This window comes from Python bivittatus, unplaced genomic scaffold (genome assembly GCF_059951505.1).
Source record: "Python bivittatus isolate LINGU-HERP-01145 unplaced genomic scaffold, Pbiv_v1 ctg000610_np1212, whole genome shotgun sequence".
NCBI classification, from domain to species: Eukaryota; Metazoa; Chordata; class Lepidosauria; order Squamata; family Pythonidae; genus Python; species Python bivittatus.
This window is the reverse complement of record NW_028277088.1, coordinates 35,348,338-35,371,103: the sequence shown is the minus strand read 5'-3', so window position 1 is coordinate 35,371,103 and position 22,766 is coordinate 35,348,338. Positions and strand designations below refer to the sequence as shown.

General features: G+C 34.9%; 1 long non-coding RNA gene across 1 annotated transcript in view; it reads right to left on the bottom strand.

Annotated features, from left to right (window-relative positions):
- Nucleotides 1–5,325: 5,325 nt before the first annotated feature.
- LOC148214596 (uncharacterized) overlaps nucleotides 5,326–22,766 on the bottom strand; it is a 47,755-nt gene continuing 30,314 nt past the window's right edge. The window contains exon 3 of the long non-coding RNA XR_015797887.1: nucleotides 5,326–10,360. This is a non-coding gene — a long non-coding RNA (uncharacterized LOC148214596). The remainder of the gene's footprint in view (nucleotides 10,361–22,766) is intronic.

Below are 22,766 nucleotides of genomic sequence, written 5' to 3'. Positions count from 1 at the left end.
AATCTGAACTGATAAAGTCTTTGGGATTCCCTGACAAATGAGTTTGTCCTATATTTCATTTGATGGTGCCTCTTTAAACCTCTTTCATTCCAGCTCACATCAAACTAACAACTTTAAATTGGCAATATACTCTTGCAATGAGTGTTTAACCTGCTGGAGGTGATGGATGTCATAGTTGCAATCACTTCAGCTGCTTCACTGAAGTTAGCTCTTAGGAGTATTATAAAAATTAGTGTAGTTTTCTAAGTCTAGATTGTCCTGCCTGAGAAAGGGGACTGGCCATTTTGCAGCTTCCTTTGCCATTAAGTAAATTATAAATCTTAAATGAGATCAGTCCATGAAAAAATGCTCTGGTCCTGGGAAGAGGTATAATTCACACTGAATAAGGTAGTACGTGTGTCAGGATTTCTGTCAAGTTTGGTACTATATGGCTGCTGAATCTTGGACTGGGGCAGGTATGGGATCCACTGGCTGTGACAAATTTTGCCATATTTGGTTGGCTCATTGTCTGAGTGAACTGGTCTACCATGTTTCAAATTGGTTATGATATTGGAACAAAGCATTTATAACCAATTCCACAGTAAGTGGGTTTGCAAGAAGATCTGTAGCCACTGTTTAATCCTAGAGTTGGAATGCAGGCTCTCTTACCATGGTATTGGGAATAAGCCATTCTTTTTCCTGCTTTGAGAGTCAGAGTCATGTCTTCCATGTTTCCTTAATGTTTCAGTCTGGCCTAAAAATAATTGATTCTTCCTGCATCAATTTCACCCTTACACCTGGATTGTAATTGTAGTTACAGACAACATTGGAACATTCTGCCCCCAGAGGTGCGATTGGCCCCCTCACTCCTGGCCTTCCGAAGGACCTTGAAGACCTGGCTCTGTCACTTGGCCTGGGGTGGGGAGGGAATACCTCAAGCAGGGAGATGGCTAGCCCCATAGTGGCCGGCTGTCCCCGGCTCAATTTCCTATCTTCTTGGATTTTCCTTTTTTAGTATTGTTCTTAATTCTAGATGTATTATGTATTTTATATATATTTATAGTTTTAATGTTTTTTGTAAGTCGCCCAGAGTCCCCCATTGTGGGGGAGATGGGCGGGGGAGAAATCCAACAAATAAATAAATAAATAAAATAAACATCATTCAATATGTGCAACCATAGTCCATATACATAATCCAGTTTATGAATGTGAACAAAAATATCCACTAGATCTACTCATCATATTTCTATGGAATGACTATATTTTCTTAATGTCTAATAAAAAGCTGTATGCCTATATGCTTTTATAGCCCTGGACACATACTTTTGAAAGATAATACTGTTACAGCTTTCTTATTTGCAGAAAAGGAATTGAGTTTCTCTCAGATGTTACACTGTTATTGAAAAAAAAAAGCTTCTGTTGGTAGTTATTTGTAAAGACTGAGATGGTTCAATTATGCAATCAATTCTTATCTAAACATTTTGAAGGTAACCCTCCCCCAACAGGTTCAGATCATCTCAAAGTAATCAATTAAGCTCCAGCCAATATATCTAGAGGTAAATAATGCTGGAAAAGTTGTTCAGCGACATTTAGAGAACCAAAAGTTCCTTATCACACATTGGATGCAGATGTTTCATAGCATAGATAATCTAAGAAGTATTTTCTCATGTTCACGAAAAAAATTAGGTATGCTTTAAACCTGTAGCTCTTTTGTGAAGCTCTTTACTTGTTTGAGATTATAGAACCCACCAATCTTGTAGTGAATAGTGTCCTTGTATCTAAGATACTGCAGCTCATTAGAGTTCCAGATTCATACTGGGAAGTATTACTAAAAATTGTATTCTTTTCAAACAATCCCCCAACTCTGCAAAATTGGTGAAAAGCAGATTTCAATTACTATGCCCTATCCTCTCCCCCTTTATCTGTACCCCCAGATGTACCTTGAAAATTGAAAGAGACTTAGCAACATCATAAGGTAGACAGATTGCTATGAGGGAAATTTGCAGTGAAAGGTCTGAGATATGAAGTAGTTGGAAGGAGAAAAACAGAACTGAACACTCCAAGATTCCTTATCCTTATCCTTGATCACTCCAGGATTCCTTATGGTCAGGGGAAGGAAAAAAAAAAAAGCCAGTCTTGGACAAACTAGAAAGTTTCTGATGCCACATAGCTTGGTCTACTTCAGATATGTGGAAAACCTGCAGTGTTTATCTGAGTTGTGATAAATTGCATTTCAAGTGTCCCCTTTCCCATACCACTTTTAGTCCCTTAAACATGTCAATTGCCAGTCTGAAATGTCAAGGAGTCTGGAATATATTGCTTTCCCAGGGCATCAGAATTCTTAATCTACTATACAGTTAAAATGACCAGAAAATAGAGTTCCTTGTACCTGGCATTCTGCCACTATAGTATTCAAGACAGACAATACAAGGAGGAAGTAATCAAGGGAGGGATATATATTTGGATATGTTCAAGACTGGATACATTCCAGATAAACTGGTGATTGAAACTACAGATTTTAAAGACAATGTAATGTTTTGTAATATCACCAGAGGTATTATGGTTTCTTCTACCATTTTTTGTGTGGTAGACTGAATTATATTTAATTTTTCAATTGCATGTTCACACAGTAGCTTAATATGAATTTTTCTTTTGGCAAAAGAAGGGGGGGGGTTGTAACAGGTGTTCTTAAAATTATACCTGGAGGTTCTAAGAACAAAGCTTATACTTCTTAGTTCATCATGTACCAGAACATAAACAAAACTTACCGTTCTCAAGGCAGGATACATTCCTATTAAGAGACAGGTACTGTAATTATGAATGTTGGCACCATTGCTAGCTTTTTTTCCTATCTCTTCTCTGTATTTTGTAAGCATTTTCCATCAATTGCTGTTAATCGTGCCAAACATTTCTCCTGCATTTTTTCTCTTAGTCTCATTCAATTTGATACATAAACAGTAAGAAATTTGGGAGCCCAATGCCATATGGGTTTGAAGCCCCCTCCCCAGCCCTAGATTAGGGCTGCAGATGGATTCCTGCTGCAGATGGATTCCTGCAGAATGAGACATTAAAATTATATATTCAAAATGGAATACTCAGAGAACCTGAATTAAAAACCGAAGGTGTTTCTGAAAGAAACATATTGTACAACAGAGTAAAATATTACTTAGAAAATGGCCCTATTGGCTCAGTCTACCCATTGGCTGACATATAGCTATGGGTGGAGTTGTCCCCTCAAAAACTGGTCAGCCCAACCTATTCATTGGCTGGCACAAAAGTGTGTTAGCCTTGGGTAGAACTCCCACCTGAAAGCCCCATTGGACCAAGGTAGAGATGAAGAGAGTACTTTCAGGAGCAGAGTGACAGCATAAATGAGATCCTCACTCACCCATAGCCTGCTTCCATCTGCTGCTCTGCTTAGAACACACACACCCCTTATTTTCCTGAAATAAGATGAAGCCATATATGCCATGACTACCCTAAAATAGCCTGATTTGATGACAAAGAATTTACTTTCAGCACTTCTTCCAAAGAATTTTGGTGAAATTCTTGGGTACAGAATGTGGTATTCTTGCTCTTGTTTAGTTAAGAGAGGGCCAAGAAATATGTGACTTTCCTGCCTTTCTTATAGAATTCTCTTTCCAGCAGCCCGCAGTCTCCTTGGCTTTCTGTGCTTCAGTGAAATTCCCAGTAAAGACATCACGAGGGAGCTCCTGCTATAGGGCTTTTTCAGATTGGGAAGTATGGGAATCCAAGGGGGCTTCTGAGTGAATGAAAGGTATGTAACGGGGGGGGGACATCACCAGAAATTCTGAAGCATTTCTCAAGTGTTTCTTCTCCTCTTTTACGGGAGAAAAAAACAAAAAACAAAATTCTTTTGAGAAATTGCAAGACAAATTTCAGCACCTTACTAATTGCTGTATCTTCTCAATTGACACTTATTCATTAAGGGGCAGCCATCTCAAATTTACCAAACCTCCCTTTATTAATTCTAGTATTCTAATAGCAATATTAGTAATAGCAGCTTTCAAAGCTGGGAGAGAGTGGATAGATTCCCATTATAGCCACCATCCGGGGGGATTTATTGTGGATCGACACCTGGCATGACAGAATACATGAAACTAGGATGTCTAGTTTCACTGAGCAATCCTCAGTAAAATCACCATGGCTCAGTGCTGAATCCTTCTGTCCTATCCCTTTCAGAATGGACAGCACCCAGAGGTATCTTATAAGAACACAGAACATTGCTTTCTGCTGAGTCAATTCAATGATCCATCTGGCTTAGTATTGACACTGGTTGGCTGTAAGGTTTCAGGGAGGAATTTTCCAGCTGTATATAGGAATGCCAAGATTTGAACATGGGAATGTCTGCATCAAAACATGATGCCTTCCATTGAACTATGAACCCTATAATATCCAATTCTGAATGGATATTAACTAACGGTAGCCTGTTTAACACTTGCCATTAATGCAAAAGAATTTCGTTTGGCTTGTTATTTGTGGATAAATTAGTAAGATGAAGTCTTAAGCTTGTACTCATGGAACCCAGGATATAACTTTAAGAACACTTCTAACAAGGCTTATATCCTGAAAAGATAGAACTATAGATGAGTAAAATTCTGACCAATCTACTGAACAAAAATGGTTCCTGGCCCCTCAGATTAAAACTACTATTCAATATCACTAATTTTTATTTTCATTTATGAAATTAATTAGTCATTGACTATAAACTCTTGTCCACTAGTAAGTTATTCAGAAAATTCCAAGCAAGAAACATGACAACCCTAGCGAGCCCCATGATTATAGTAGAGACACTTATTTCTTACTCATGTCTTGGGAAAAAAAGTTTGAAATATCTTGGTGTTTATTACATGAAGCAAGAGTTGGATAAGATAGTAGTATTTCATGTTGTTGCATTTTCTAATGATAAATGTTAACATCTGGATACATTTGTAATGTGCTGGTTTTCATCTTTTTCAAGTACTTAGTGGCATGTAACCACTAAGCAGAGATGGTTCTTGAAAGTTAACTTTATTACTGCAGACAAGTTACAAGTCCTGACATTAGCCGAAGAAATGTACTTTAAAACCAGAGAGGAAGAAGGGATTCAAAGGTAAGCTTCATGCCTTATCCAGTGATCAGGACAAACAGGAATTTGCGAGGGAAGAAAAGCGAGCACTGTGGGTTTGACATTATGGAGCAGAATTGTATCATAGCTTTAAATTGTTTTCCATTTGTTTAATATTATTTGTATGTCTTTATTTATCCATACCACCTTGAGAGGTAACATAAGGGTACCTAAAATAAGCACCAGTAAAACACAAGAACCTTCTGAGTGTCTTAATATTTGCTTTATTATAATTTTTACAACCTTTTTTCCTTATAACAATTCATAACTTTGGACCAGTATATCTTAACCTATTTCATAAAGTTATCCAGGGTTCCATGTTCAAATGGAGACTTGATCTTGGATCCACTCAGTCCCAGTCCAACACCTCAACAACAACTAGTTCTATTACATAAATAAACAACAGTTTGGAAATGCATTCCTTGTTAGCTGACACCATCCATCTATAAAGGGTGGCTATCAACAACCTGAGAGGACCTTAACTTTTAGAAAAGTAAAATAATTTTTAGGGAAAAAACCTTAGATGAATTCTCATAAAGTGAGGACTGAGATACTCATGGTCACAGAATGCTGAGTATAGGAGGGGAAGGGGAAGTATCATCCCCCAAGGGTGCCTAGCGCTCCAATTCACGTAGCTCAGATGTTCTGTTTGCTGACCATTGCAGTATGGGAAATTCACACCACCTTAAAATGGAACTGTACATTTATAAGAAAAGAACAATATAAATTTTACATGGACTAATGTGGGGACTGGGATAATAGCTGAAAGGGAGAAAAAGTGTAGGCAAGAAAAGGGTACTTCAAGCTTTCCTTTGCTTATTAGTTCTCTCCCTGCACATGCCCTTTCAAAGGCTGTTTGTTTGCTTGGTTCTGTGACAAACTAAACTTGAAGACAATCCAGATAAGGCAAAATTACAATGGAAAAAAAAAGGGACATTTGGAGAAAATGTTGACAAACCCAGATTTGCAAACACATGTTGATACTTGCAAAATACTGTGTACTGTTAGACTTTTGAAAATATCTTGGCAATCCTCTGATGCCAGAGGTTTTATTTACAAAAGCTGATCTAACCCATATGAAAACAATATGAAAACCATGGAAGTTCTTATTTTTGTTTCTAACCTGAAATCTTATTTTAAAAATACATGCTAGCTGAGCTGTTAAGAGTTAAAGTCAATTACAAATTAATATGCAAGCTATATGAGAGGACAGCCAAATTAAAGTAATAATACACTTATCAGTAACAAAGATTGACCATATAGCAAAAAATGCTTTTACATGTTACTTTGGATTTTTTTTTTCTATTTCAACCACTTCCAAATTTTGCTTGTCTTTGTAAGACATGACCAACTCACAGTCCATGAGTCACAGGTAGTGATTAGCTGCTTTCCACGTGGCCTGGTGAGTCTCAGATCCCACCCCCATTTTTTTCCCATTGATTATTCCCAATGGAGACCAGATTGTTATGCCTCTAGCACTGTAAATAGGAGAGAAATGCTAACTTGATTAGAACCAATTCAGACTTTTTCTTGGTGACCCTAAAATGTATCTTTATATAGTCTGGGATATAACCAACAATGTGCAGTTTTCATTATTGGAAAATACTCATACATAAATTTAACGTTCATTGGTTCCTAGAGGAGGTTTACAAGATGAGTTTTGAACTTGGTTTTGACCAAAAATTAGGTTTGCATTGTACGGCATTTTTCAGCCTCAAGAACAGAAGCTAAATTGTAATATGCACTTTATGCTTTTTAGAACTTTTTTCAAGTGTTCACAACTGCACAATATTTGCCTTTTAGATAATGACTCAGCAATCTCCAAAGGGCTGGATATTGAGATGTTACCCTAACATTTAAGGGATTAAAAAAGGACTTTTTCATGCCAGACTCGATCATTTGAAGCAAATTATAAACTGCAGAAAATTACTCTTGAAAATAACTTCAGGGTAATTGTGGAGAGCCACACGCTCTTTTCTCACCTTTTTAAAATGTGAGTTATCGTTGCAAATAATGCTACAATAGTAGTAACCTTGAGGGGAAATACACTTGAAAGTGAGCCCATTAGCAAGTCTATATTACACATTGCACAGTACCCATTGATGTAAAGAAACCACCGAGAAGATCGAGTCAAGATAAATATTATGAATAACTTTACATCCTGAGGAATAGACATCAAAATTAATTCAATGTATTTAGATTTAAATAAAATTCTGTTGAGAAACTGCAGCTGAACTAGATTATCTTGGTTTTTTGAATAAAAAGAGTATGATGCATTTCTTCCAATCGATAGAATTGTTTTTACAAGTGGAAGCGGAAGGGACTACACCCCTTACTCTATGCAGTTTCCCATGGACATCCTCATACCTGCTCTATATGTACAAACTTTGCATGTTAAACAATATTTGGATATTCTATATTAGCAAACTGGGTATTAAACAAAATGAGAAAAATGACAGATCAGCATGCATCATTAGACTGTGTTGTTAAGCCCAATGTAGAAATAAAGTATTTTTCCTATTGGGCTTTATTAAAAATACATTGCTCTGATACTAAGACAAGAATTTTGCTGCCATATATATGTACTGTGTGATAAGCCATTCTCAAAATGACTCCACACACTGGAAAAGTTTTCACTATTATATTTTAGCTTAAAAAAAACCATACTTTTACAACCAAAAGGTGGGGAGGAACTCCTTCAAATCTCTTGTAACATAAGGTACATCTAGAAGAATATGGAAATTTATCATAATCTTATAGAAGCCAAGATTACAAACCACTAGTAGGTTTTACAGCCTGCCAATAACTTTTTAAGGCAAGAACAATATCCCATCACCTATAAAATACTTTCCATGAACAATGAATCAAAGCAAAGAAATTCTAATAGATTGATTACTCTTGTAACAATATCTTGTCCCTTAGAATTTACTATTAATAAATACAACCAAAATTCCTAATGAAGTGTGTAATGATAAACATTTTGACATACAAATGATTCCCTGGTTCTCTTTAATAATATTTAGAAAAAAAAAACCCATTGAAACATGTTTTTCTCTAGCATGATATCCTATTTGCTTTTTTTAAAAATTAAAATCACTGAGTATTTTGACCAAGTTGAATCTATTTGCCCAATGAACTCTATTAAAAAAGACTTGCTAAGAGTCCCAAGACCGAAGGAATGCCACCGACAGGGACATGTTCAAGCCTTCTCAGCAATGCTCTCCTCCCTCTGAAACAGCCTAGCCCTAGACATTTGGATCACTCACTTTATCTTACGTTTTCAAAGAGCTGTACAATCATGGCTCTGCAGAGAGGCATTTGGGGATGACTGAAGATCATCTGCTTGAATGGTGATACATCTTGCTGTTATGATTATGCTATTGATTGAATGGTGATGTTTTTGCTGCTATGATTATGTTATTGATATTCTAGGTTTTAAGTGTATGTTATTAATTGAAAGCCACTTGGAGTCTTCAGAAATGGAGCAACATATAAGCTAAAACAATAAATAAATTCATAAATAAAGTAATCCTCATAGTGATGGATGTCCAAGCTGGAATTACCTATTGGCTGCATTGTGTTCACGATGAATTAGTCCTTTAAAAATTTACCAGGTTCTGGTCAAATGTGCCATGACAACCCTTAAAAAATTGGTCAAATTCCATCATAGTCTAAGCTTTTGGTAGAAATTCACTTGTCTGAAATGATTAGCAGATGAGAATAGGGCAGTCTGTAGCCAATCAGAGCAAATCCCATAATATCCTATAGTATTTTCTGAGGCTATTTGAGCTTGGAGTATTAACTGGCTAGCTCTGACCTAGTGTTGCAAAAAAGACGCTACCTTGATGCTATCCTTGCTTTTCTTTTCTTTTTTCTTTGACCAAAGCTTGGTGATGGTGTTGGTAATGGTTGCGCTGAATTACTGACATGTAGGAACAGGCTCTTCTATTTGAAAGATAAACAGATACAGCAAGATGTAAAACTCTTAAAGACAAGGTAAAACTTGGAAGGTAGGAAACAAAAGCTTCAATGTAGGAACAGGCTCTTCTACTTGAAAGATAAACAGATACAGCAAGACGTAAAACTTTTAAGGACAAGGTAAAACTTGGAAGGTAGGAAACAAAAGCTTCGATGTAGGTTACCACCTTTTCATACTAATAAGGCTTGCAAAGGATCAATGCCGTACCAGCAAGATTTGAGGGGTTTTCAGTTACACAAATGATGACCTGGCCAAACAGTTTTGTCCTTCAATAAATAAGGACAAGTCCCCAAGCTCAGCTATATTAAAAGCTGAAATAAAATTTGGGAAATTAATATTAATAGTATTAATAGAATATAAAGGATGCTGAGATATTCTGAATAAACATAATTGAAATATTGCAGAAAAACCACGGTTGATGACCTTATTATGGACAGATGACTTTAATTTCTACAGTGTTAAGTATTATATTCTCATAAATAAACTTTGTCCCAAGTACCTGTAATTACTGCTCATGTTAATATTAATATACAGATACACAGAAAGGAGACTGTGTCCCTAAATATTTGTGCTGATAGAAATGCTTGAAGATCTCTATCATAACAATACTCCCTTGTTCCCAAGTTCATTATAGTCACTTATATTGTTACTGTAAATCTTTCTAATGCCCCCATTGCCTCACTACAAAGAACATTTTTATAATGAGGGGTGGGGTATGAAAAAAAGCAAACTCCATTCTTTACTAAATTATATTTTTAGCATCAGCACCATGGTGATTAAATCATAATAAAGCTTTTTAAAAATCATGTGAACATTCATCTGTAGTAGGTATCTATGTGAAAGAGAGAAAGCTGCTTCAGGGCATTTGCTAAGCTTCTTTGCTTTGTCCATCAGTTTCTATTATATGACCATCCTGAAAGATTTATGCTCTGTGTTTTGAGAGTGTGTTATTAAATAGCTTTGCAGAATTAAAAAAAATATTAAAATTTAAATATAACTTTTAAAATGTGTGTTGGACCTTTGTGTCGTTCAAAAGAGGTCAAGTTCAAGACACTTATGAAAAGACCACATCCAGAGAGACTACAAGAGAAAGACTATTAGCCTTGCTCCACTTTTTCTCTACCATTCTTTGATCATAAAATGATGTTACGAGCAGTGAGAGCAGCGACGGAAGGAGAAACAAAAAGTAGAGAAGATCCTGTTGTCATTTCAGCTCTGAGGCAGCAATTCTTTTACTTAGGACTAAGCCCCATTATATTCATTGCTTCTTGTTTCTGAAAAAGATTTGGAGAAACAATTTTATTACCAAATGGGTAAGACATCATTTTGCAGTTTTACATTTTCTTTGTGATATATTCACAATAATCTGTCCAGCAACAAGATTCAGCCATGAATGGTAGGCATTTAGGAGATAGTCTTTTTAAACTACAGCTCCCACAGTTCCATGTTATTATGGGCATGGGTGATGGGAAATGAAATATTAAACATCTGGAAGATAATAGGCTATCTGAGAAGGTATATTACCATGTCCAAAGATATTGCTTTCTTAAACAGAGCCAAGTAGTAATTACATTTCATGAATGGAGGGTTATGCAAGAATTTCAAAGCTGCAGCTTTTCAAGTATGTAATTGAGAATACATCTAACTATCCAGTTACTATCATAGATAGTATATGCTTACCTTATTCTCCCCTCACCCCACAGCAATCTTCAGAAGCAAAAAGTTAATTGACAGCTTTGTTTAAGGCTGCCTTAGTTCCTCCTCTCTTGATGAGTTATTATGGGAGAATTGCTATACAGAGTAGCTGCTACACCAAATATGACTGAGCTACCCTGAAAATTCAGTATCTGGAGAAATCACATAGGCCCCATCCCTATTATTATACCTTATCCTACATATAAAACTCCTGCCAAGGAAACCTCTCTTTATGTTTATTACTTGAATAGTTTTGTGACAGAATACTTTTTATATAAGGTAGTCCAGAAGTAACACCTATTCTAACCAAGTCTACTATTTCATAAACTTACCCAAGTACAACCTCTAAGGTTAATCTCCATATTTCTTTCTATTACCTGAAATTAGCATGGTGAACAGGGCAAACACATGGTCTTCTTTGGGTTCCCACAACTTTCCCTAGAAAGCGTAATCTGTTACTACTTTTATTCTCTTTTTTTTGCTACAGATTTTTTTATTTGCTTAGGCTTTTTACATTATGTATTTATTATGTGTTGCTTTGATATGTGTTTTAAAGATTGATACTAGATCAGTTAATAAGAATAATTCTCCAATGCACTCTCTTTGTAAGAAGCAATAGGCATTTTTCTGACCACTGTATCAGGCAGAGTTAAATCCAGCTAGGCGTAGCTTTACTATTGGGCAGAATAAGGCTTGTGTGTGTGAACAGTGGCAAGATGTCGGAAAGTAAAATTGCATATACCAAATTGCTGTTTACTCCTAGATAGATGGTTTCAGATGAAATGAAATACACTATTCCTCACTAGTGCTAAAGTAACACTCAGCTGCCATTCCAATTAGTTTTCTACACGGAAAATGGGAGAATGCCATATTGCCTCAGGCAGTAAACAGTTTTCTTGACTGGGCCCAGACCTAGGAATGTACTGTAGTTTTGAAATGTTTAATATAGTTGGATTCCAGGAAGAACAGAAATTAAATTATTGTTCTCATTTCAAATGATGTTATGGGACACTGCTGGTCTTAGAGACAACCTTGTCCCATCTCCAAACAGTGAAGGAGTAATCTCAGAGGATGAACTGCTATTAAAAATAAGGTGTGAAATGCTCATTTCCTTCAAACCAGAGTGTCATCCCTATCATCTTCCTGAAACATTCTGAATGGATTACATTTCTCCAAACTCTGTAATTTCATGGAAGTAAACAGAACACATTTAATTTCATGGTAAAATCTTCAGCATCATCTTCTCTCAAATATAATATTTGAGTAGTGATTTGTGACACTGGAATCACTACTGCCAGTTTCTCAGCTGTGTCCTCAGCTGAAGATAAGCACAATACATATACATATACAGTATCTGCAAGTCAGTACCTCAGAATGAATTATATATAGCAAGGTAATTTGGCTGCAATTAGAAACTTCAGATAGGGTAAACCTGATCAGATTGGTGAAACTGGAGGCTGAGATTAATCAGAATCTATCCTTAATTTTCAAGTACATCCATTTACTTTTTCCCCTCAAAGTTAATACCTATTATTAGAAAAAGTAAACAGCTACACTCCAGAATTATCAATGTAGTTAACATCTTTGTCTTCTGAATATTTATCTTTATCTGCTACTTCTCTTGGCAATAGGAAACCTGCTAATATACCAAAGTCCTTTAATTTTCCCATTAAAGCTTCTACTCCTCTAGTGGATCTTCTAAAATTAACACCAAATCATCCACAAATGCCCTTAACTTATAAGTTTCTTTTTAAATCTTAACTCACATAATTCTCTGATCTTGTTTTATGTCTCTATTCAATACCTCAAGAACCAAAATGAACAAAAGTGGAGACAGTGAACATTCTTATCCCTTTTTGAAGATCAAATAGAACTGATGGAGAAAACTGGCTTTAAGATTGAGAAAAAAGTAAAATACTTGGGTATTACTATGACAAATATGAACTGTATGTTATTTCAAAATAATTATGTGGAGACATGGACTGAAATTAAGAAGGACATGTTAAGTTGGGAGAAATTAAAACTGTCAATGTTGGGGAGAATTTCTGTGATAAAAATGAATGTTTTGCTAAGAATGATGTTTTTGTTTCAGACAATACCTGCTTTGACAATGGATGTAACATTTAAACAATGGCAAAAACACATATCTAAATTTACATGGCAAAGGAAAAACCACAAGTTAAATATAAAGTGCTACAAGATGCAAAGGAAAGAGGAGGATTGGGTTTATCAGATTTGAAATTGTATTTTGCTGCTTGTTTTTGGCCTGGATGAAAGAATGGATGTTGCTGAGAAACAGACTTTTACAGTTAGAAGGTCACAACCCTGGATATTTATGGTATGATAAAGTTAAAATTAATGTGGACTTTAAAAATCATTTTATTGAATGTGTCATATCGAGAATACGGAATAGATATAAACCCAGGTTGTGCCCAAAAACACCTTTATGGATCTCAGCTCAAGAAGCTATTATAGAAGAGAAATGGCAGATAAAGATAAATGGTTGATGTACTGGGGCTTATTGGAAAACTATCAAGGGAAATTTAAGATCAAATAAAGAGAACAACTAATAGCAGAAGGATACAGTTGTCAGTGTTTTTTCCATTTATAGTTACTTGAAAGATTTAAAACGGATAAAAAGACTTATGGAATGGAGCAAAGTAAGTCAGAATTTGAAATATAACTGTATAGTGATGAACTTGTAATTACTAAAATGTACAAAGTTTTGTTGAAATTTGAAACAGAGGAAGAACACGTTAAAGAATGTATGATAAAGTGGGCTAAGAACTTTGGTTGTAATATACAGATGGGTCAATGGGAAAATATGTGGTTAAAAGGGCTGAAATTTACATTGTGTTGTGACTTCAAAGAGAATTTTTATAAAATGATGTATTGTTGGTACATGACGCCAGAGAAATTATCTAGAACGTATAAAGGCACTTCAAATGTATGTTGGAAATGTGAACAGCATGAAGGGACATTTTATCATGCTTGGTGGCCATGTAAAAAAAGGTAAAAAAAATTGGATTCAAATACATACTTTGATACAGGGATTTTAAAGATTAATATTAAATTGAAACTGGAACTTTTCCTTTTAGGATTAATGGACAAACAGTTAGAAAAAAAGCCATGGAAGATTATTTCAATATATGATTACTGCAGTGGGATTGCTATATGGAGAGAGATGGAAAGATTCGACACTACCCACTATGGAGGAATGGTTGGTGAAGTTGATAGATTTTTCTGAAATGGATAAATTGATTCCTTTGATTAGAGAAAAGACACTATCTACATTTATTGGTGACTGGAAGCCTCTTATGGACTTTTTGCGCAGGAATGAAAAAAATGAACTTGTGATTTATGGTTTTGATGATTAGAGAGGATTGATTATAGAAAGAAGAGTAATATAATGTACTGTTAGAGAAAGAGATTAAAGTATATTTGTACTTATAACTGCTGTGAAGAATATTAGAAGCCACTTTATATCTTTTTTTTCTTTCTTTTGTATTTTTTCTTAACTTTTGTGCTTTCATTGCACTCTTTGCTTCTTTTTACTTCTTCTTACTTTATATTTGTGTTTTTATCTTCTTGTTTAAAAGCTTTAATAAAATTATATTTAAAAAAAAGGAGGATTTCAAAAAAAATCACTGTAGTAGCAGTAAAATCTGCTCTTTTGTAAGACAGTAGATAACATGGCTTTCATTAATACACACAGCTAAATGGAGAACTATCTGTAAATACTTGGAAACTGTTGGGATATATACTGCTGCATTACATTTGCCTGTTACTTCATCAGTTTTTTTAAAATACATTTCAATACACTAACTAGTATGAGAGTTCTGATTCAAGTAACTATTTCATCCTAGACAGTGAGAAATGTGTTCAACATCTTTACAACTTTGGGTTGTGAAAGAAGAAGAGTATTGTTTAGGTAAGGTTCAACTTCCCTAAAACCCAGTAATTAATATGCAGTCATATTGTCTTTGGTGAATTTCTAATCAGCCCAACCATGTCAGAATTAAAATGTACAATGAACTGATTTCATGAAGAGACTTGTGCACACTTGGTAAATAGCAACTTAAATTCAACATAATTCAAACATTTAATAATCATTTAACTAGGCTCCAGAGTAAAATGTTAACCAAATTTACATTGTTTGGAGTTTCAAAAGAATAATTTTATGTTTTTTTACTGCATTGATAGGGTGGTCTCGGGACAAAATTCAGATTAAAGTATATCCAATGGACTCTAGTATGGTTCTCCATTTAAACAACTTAATTCAGGAAAAAAGTCTCCATCTTGAAGATACTATCTTCAAAACAATGTTCCTTACTGGCAGTCTTCTAAAAAACAATATTCCAATATCCTAGCTTAAAAATTCAACATGCTTGTCCATTTGTTTTAGAATAGTATATTAAACAAATGAGCCAAACTCTGGGTCACAGCTATTATTATTATGTCATTGTTCTGGTCAGAAATTTCATAAACGTTTAGTAGAAACCTTCTGAAAACCAGCATGTCTAGAGGTTAAGGGGCTGGACTAGAAGCAAGGGGACTCAGGTTCTAGTCCTTCTTAGGCATGGAAGCCAATTGGATGACCTTGGGCCAGTCACTCCCTTTCAATCCTAATCAGTGTCAGAGTTGGTTGCCTTAGTGAACCTTATCAATTCATGATGCAACAAGAATAAGGTGATCTTAGTACAAAGCAAGCAAATCCTGAAACTAAACGGGATCAATGATAAGAAGTAGTAGCAGTAGTAGTACCCTTCTCATAATGAACATTTTATTACAGTCCAAGACCAGATCATAAAAATAACCTTCTTATAAAAAGAAAGTTGGAAGCCGATAAATAAATGTTCACATTCTATGACCCATTCAGAAGTTAAAATGAGTAAACAATCCTATTACAGATACAAAAAAATTAAATGTTAAGAATCAGAGCAGGATAGTTGCAGATATCAGTTAAATTAGTTTACATTTCTCATAACCAGAGTAGTTAGTTTCCAAAATTGTTAGGTAATAACCAAATTTCTAATTCTGTAAATATATGTAAATTTAGTCAGGATAAATAAATATTACCTTTTTAGAATTAAAAGTCATATTTCCTTGAAAGCATTTACCCAGCCCTCACCTGAAAAAGCAAAGCTCTCTTCAAACTACATAAACACATTATTAAAGCCAGCTAATTATGCTTTTTCCAAAATAAACACTGAAGATGCATGAAACTAACAGCTTTACTGTTGCCTTTTATTTCAATGTTCTCTTCACTCTTGCCACTTAATACTTATTTCTGGTAGCAGCTGGTAAGCCTACTCAATAGCTGCAGAACTTCTTTTGATCAGCATCTATAGATATAATGCAGTCTAGGCCTAGAGAAACAGAGAATTGAATTCTAAAATGTCATTGGCTTCTTAAACCTATAGTTGGTAATACAGGCTCTGTTTTGCAACTGAATGGCTCTGAAGATTAATATGTATGCAACGGTTCTTTCTCATTTCAGTTACTCCTAGATCAAATAAAAGAACCCATCAGGAGTAACTAGCAGTTATTGCTTCTTAATGAATGTGAAAAATTAGCTGATTTCTGTCCAATAAATACTGAAAGAAGTTTCATTACTACTGAAACACTCTGTGCTTGTTTTAAACTGTTGAGGGTCATATCTACACCATAAATGAATTAACAGTAATATTTTCCCTTCTGTTCCTTCTCCACCTTGCAATTGTAGAGAGAACTGTAATTAATGAGCAAGCAAAAGATATCTAGCAGATTACTGTCAGAAATCTAACACAATTCTTGTTTTCCAGGTTCCTTATGAGAAGCTATGCCAGAAGTTGGTAGTGTAGATGACTCATGACTTAGTCTTTTAATTTCAATTACTGTGCTGCATATTTCAGTGAGATGGCTCTCAACATTTTATAATTATCAGTAAATTAATACCAGTAGTTTTTCCAAGGGCAGTTAACAAATGAAACTATGTTTCAACCTGACCCTCACCCCCATCTATTTATTTGGCTGCCATGGGCTGTCTTAATCACAGCACTAGTTGCATTATAAAGACAAGAACATGAACACTCAAACCAGAATATGAGAAATTAACTTTAAAATCTATCCAATTTTCAACTACTTCATATAAAGAATCTTGAGCTATAACCTACCGCATGCAAAACCAGTCAAACGGGCTCCTGCTTTCTCAATTTAAATTGCACTGAATCCAAATGTTAATATCTAATAATATAGTCTTGACTGAACTTCCAGTGACCCCCCAAAAGGAAAATTCCAGAGCTCACATACAGAATTTGAACAAGGTTGGAGAAACAGTTATTGAACACAGGGATCATTTACAAACATTTCCTTTTAGCACCTCATAATTATAATAATTTAACAGAAGGCATGATTCCTCCAAAATGAGCCCAAGAAAACACCTTAATTGCTTAAACAGAAGCACTTTTCTGAGCCAGAGGACTTACTGGAGCCTAAACGATCATTTCTTAATGTTTAGGGTTGCCAGTACCATACCCTATCCCCTCTGCTTCCTGGATTCCTGGTGGGCTAATGAAGGTGAACTGTGGTTTCACAATATTGCTCCCAGCACAGCTCTGAGCATTTATATCATCAGCCACAGCACAGAAAGCACAGATTCATGAACTCAGCATCTGGCAGATAAGCAAAAGAGAAGTTGATTTTCCAGAATATCCTTCTGTTCCATTCTCAAACCTTATTATAAAATTGTAATGACACACCTTGTACCTTCTAGTTATATATTCATTCAGACACTAGTATTATATAGTGTCTCAGGATAAAGCATTCAAACAGATTAGATAAAGTGTATTCCTTTTTTGCAAATACAGTACTTAATATGTGCTTAATGCACTGGACTTAATACAGAAAAATAATTTTAATCATTGAGTTATTTTCATTACTACTTTGATCAGGATGGTATTCACAACAGGTAGATAAACACTTATAATAGAGTTTTAGAAATACCCAGATACTAAGAATACAGAAGAACATATACACATCATATGTAAGAACTTCCTTTCTTCTCTTGGAAAGTTTTGACTGACATCAAGGGAAAAATAGGACATTTCAAGTATTCCTCACAAAGCATAACTTTCAAATATATACTCTTAACAGTGAGAACAGGCAATTTGTTTGACTAAAAGTAAGAGGAAAAGTTCTCAGGATTTTGATATTTTAACCCTATGCATTCTGTGGTTTTCCTACATCTGCATAGAACCACAGCATATTTAGAACAGTGTATGAGATACAAATGTTTGTATGTTTCATTTATTTAACCTTGAATTTATATTCTACTTTTCTGCCAAGGAATGACATTTAAGACAATGAACAAAAGGCAAAATATATCAAAGAAAGCATCTTAAAATAGCATTACCACAGACACAGAGATTCTCCCTTCTCTTTCAAATGTATTCAGACAGCGTACTAATGTACTTTTCTCTTTATACTGGGGTTGTTAGTAGGGGGATGGGAAGCATAAATATATCTCCTTTTCCTCCCACATCCATTTGCAATCAGCATACACATGCCCAAGCATGCCTATAATAATTAATTATTCCATGTCTCAGGTAACACTATATTCAAACAAGACTTAAGATATGGTGCAATTGAAATGCTCCTGATCCTTTAACTATTTTTAATGGATTACAAAGCTGTTTTCTCTTCTTAGGTATTCCTAGAATAGCATGACTTCCAAATAATTGCTTTAACCCTGGTTAAGAGATATGCCCCCAACAACAAGCATTAGGGTTAATCAATATACACTGTTGACCAGGATTCTGAAGCCAAGTCTTGAAACATATTAATGGAGAACCCCAGTTAAATGTAATAGGAAGCCTGATTTTCATTCACTATAGTTAAGAAAACCTTAGTAATGATCTAAGTATTATTTTGACAACTAATGAAAGTTAGTAGCATTCCTACCAGAAAGAGAACCCAATCTATGTTTCTTTAGAGGTCTGGACAATTACGTACTTACCATTGCCAAATTGATTCTTTTTAAAAGCTGAATTTGATTTTATGTAGTAGATTGTTGACATTTGCGGGGGGGGGGCAGCAGGTGAGTATTACTTCAATTACTTATCATTCTGTCCTGAGTCAAGGAAAAAGATTTTTGAAGAATCTGATCAAATTTTCTTGAATTGTTTTCTAAATGAAATAAATTTAATAATAAATAAATTTAATAAATAAATCTTTAAGGCTGCCCGTGAAGAGTATCTGGAAGCTACAGCTGGTGCAATATGTGGCGGTGTGGGCAGTTACATGCACTCCAAGATCAGTGCACGTTACATCTCTGTACCATCAGCTTCATTAGTTACCATTTTGCCTCCAGGTTCAATTCAAGCTGCTGATTATGACCTATAAAGCCCTACATGGCTTGGGGCTGGGTTATTTGAAGAACTGTCTCTTCCTGGTTACATCTATCCATCCCATCAGGTCCGGCAGAAAGGGTATGCTACAAGTCCCATCTATTAAGGAGTTTCATTTGAGACCCAGGAGGAGAGCCTTTTCTGCTCTCTCCAGAGAGCCCTCTGGAACATCATCCCCCTTGAGGTTACATCAGCCCCAACCCTATTGGCCTTTTGGAGGACACTGAACACATGATTCTGTCATCAGGCATGGAATCCTGTGGAGGTATGGAGTCAGTGATATGGCTACATTGTTCATAAGCTGTTAGTTGGTACTCTCCCACATTTTATATTTTATGTTTTACATTTTACATTTTATGGTTAATTGTTTTTTAATTGCTTTAATTTGTTTTTTTACTGGTTTTTGTTACTGTTATTTTTTGTTATTTATTTATGTGTTTTGATTTTTGTTTTTAACTTTGTGAGCTGCCCAGAGTCATACAGGTGAGATGGCTGGCTGTATAAATTGAATAAATTAAAAAATAAATGAATGTTCAGACCATTTTTAATATTTTTTTAAAAATTCATGTTATATACAGTATTTATATTGTTTTCCTATTAAACTATATGGTTTATTAACATCTGTATAATATCATACTCAATACCTTTTTTTTTCTTTTTTACATTATTGTTATTTTCTTTTGGGGTAATAAACAAAAACAAATGCATGTATTTAATTATGCACAAGAAATCTCCAATGTTTTTAGAGGATTTATGAAAAGTTTTCAGTGATGAAAGAAACATCTTTGTATACCTTCCACTGTGTTAAAACACTACCTGAGAGAGGATGTGGTTAAAACAAACATGGACAAAGTTGCCAAAAATCTCAGACGTATGAAAACAGTATTACATTCAGTATTTATCTTAGAATACTGACTTGAATTAGAATAACTTTATTTGAAAAATGCATATTATATATTCCTCATCAGAAAGATGGTCAGTAAGAAAGTATACAATCTATATGTATATGTGGTTTCTGGATTTCAAAGTAATTAACTAGTGTGATTCATATATAATTATCATTTTCCAGTAATTTCTATGTTGCACAGCACTAATCATTCTTAAATCAACAGTCTCAAAATTCAGAAAGGAAGTGTATACATCAAAACATTTGGTATTAAATCTGTATTTCCTTGTTTGGAAAGAGCAAAATGGGCAAACTTTGTTTAACTCATATAGAACTACTCACACATACTAGACTGTTTAATGCAATCCATCCCATTGAAATTAGTAAGACTATTTGATTGCTACATGGTTCAAGATTAAAATCAACAGTCTAAATACTGGATTAATTAAATCATCAGTTCTAAAAGTCTGATAAAATATATTCAATCAGAAACCTATTTGTTTGAGTTGCCCTTTAAAATGGGAATATCAATTCACTCAGTGATATGTTAGCATCCACTAGCCAGTCTGTGTAGAGATGTAAGAGAGTCTACAAAGGCAGGTATTTATTGGCAAAAAATATTATTCACTGAGTGCTGTATAACTTGATAAAGAGGAATGGAGAGAAAAAACATGCCAATGTGATGTAGTGATTAAGGTGCTGGACTAGAAGCAGGGAGACCCAGGTTCTGTCTTCCCTTATACATGGAAGTCAGCTGAGTAACTCTGGGCCAGTCTACCACTCCTGAACTGGACCAGCATGGTAGATTATAGTCTATAACCTTCAACGAAGACGGTTTCATTCTGCAATAGACTGATTTGGGCCAATAAAAATAATTATTTATGTACAGGGTGTGGATGTGTGTGCACATGCATGAGGAATGATGAAAAAGCACTGATCCGTTATGTATTGCTTCTCCATGTCTAAATATAAACAATCAACTGTTTTTCTATCAAGTTATTAACAGCCATTAAATTTACATTTGAAACCATATCTGTTAAAAGGAAGGGCAGAAGTACTTTCTTTGATACTTTATGTACCAAAGAATTGTCAAAGTACAATGAGAGTTCCAGGTTAAGTCTGCCTCTTGTTTATTTCCCAGGCTATTTAAGGCTATTCTTTAGGAAAGAAAATAAAACATGCCTAACAAAATTCATTCAATTTATTTTTTGCCAAAAATAAAGATGCCTTTATATATTACAATATCCAAGGTTACATTCTCCATCACTTATTGATTTTGTAATTGTTTATAGTACAGATTTTAAGCAATACAGTAGCCACATTCTTCTGCTGGAGACAATTAACATTCAAAATAATTATTCCTGTTGTATGAATAAAGGTGTTAAGCAATATTAAACATAAATTCCTTCTGGGAAATAAACTTTTATTAATGATTAGCAAAGAGTAGAGGATGAAGCCTGCTTATTTCTTACGGAGCGGTTCAGTCTGTCCACAGTAGTGAAGACTGATACAGAGCTCTCCATAATCTATCATGCCACCATTGTGTACTTTGAATTACTGTTGAGAAACAGTTACTGTACTTCTTTACTCATTCATACTAGGGATGCAATAGCAAAAGTAGTACACTGACACAAAACCTGTAAAAGGCAGAAGTATCACAGCAGATCTGGAATCGGTTTGGAATTCACAGCAGATCTACAAACGAATCGGCCCAGTTTGATTAGTCAGAAAACAATCTGATTCAGACAAAATCAATTTGGGGTCCCAATTCAAGATGACATTTGAAAAAATGAAACTTTCTGTCATTGACCAGTGTGAAAAACCCACAAATGGTTATAGCTTTATTATAGCCTTCCCCAATCTATATATTTCCTTCCCCAAATTGTGTGGATTTTAACTTCCAGAATTCTAGCAATGCCCAGGCTGACTGGAAATTTGGGGCATTGGCCCACACACCTGGAGAGCCCCCAGACTGACGTAATAAACCCTTCTCTCTCTCTTTTTTAATAGGTGCTGAGATTAGGAGCTTGATTCCTTTAAACTCATTTGTTTAAGGGCATATAACTTTCAAAAATAGAGTATATTTGTAGATGAAGAATAACATAACATTACACCCTCCCAACATTCCCCATGATTCCAACTAGTTCTTGGGATTACAATGCACCATTTTCTGTGATTAGAAGATATCTTGGTCAATCACTCAGCCTCTATTCTTCTCTTCCCCACTCTCCCTTTTCTAGGATTTTATAAAGAAACAAAAGTAGCATGGGAGGGAGACACACTACGTTTGATTTTTTTTTCCAGTGCTCTAAAATACAAGAAGCACATGAAGTTTAAAAATAGTGTCATTTCAGTTCTGATTGCTTTAGTGGTATCCTACTATCATGCAAAGCCAAAAAATCTGTCTAAACTGGTCTGATTTCATTTTGAATTAATTCAGATCTGACTCACACCCCTAGCAAACATATTTCAATGTTCACGTAAAATTTTCATGTAGAAAATTTGGCCTCTATTGCTATTTGATCATATTACAGTTTTTGGTATGTTGCCTGTAGGACAAGAAGGGCCCATCCTTTCAAAAGAACAGCATGGTCTAACAATGACAACTGGCAACTGTTTTTTAATGATATGGTGTAACTATATACTGTATATTGGACTGCATATATATTGTTCATATAAATGGCCCTCCTAAAATGGCCCCCAAGAGCAGCT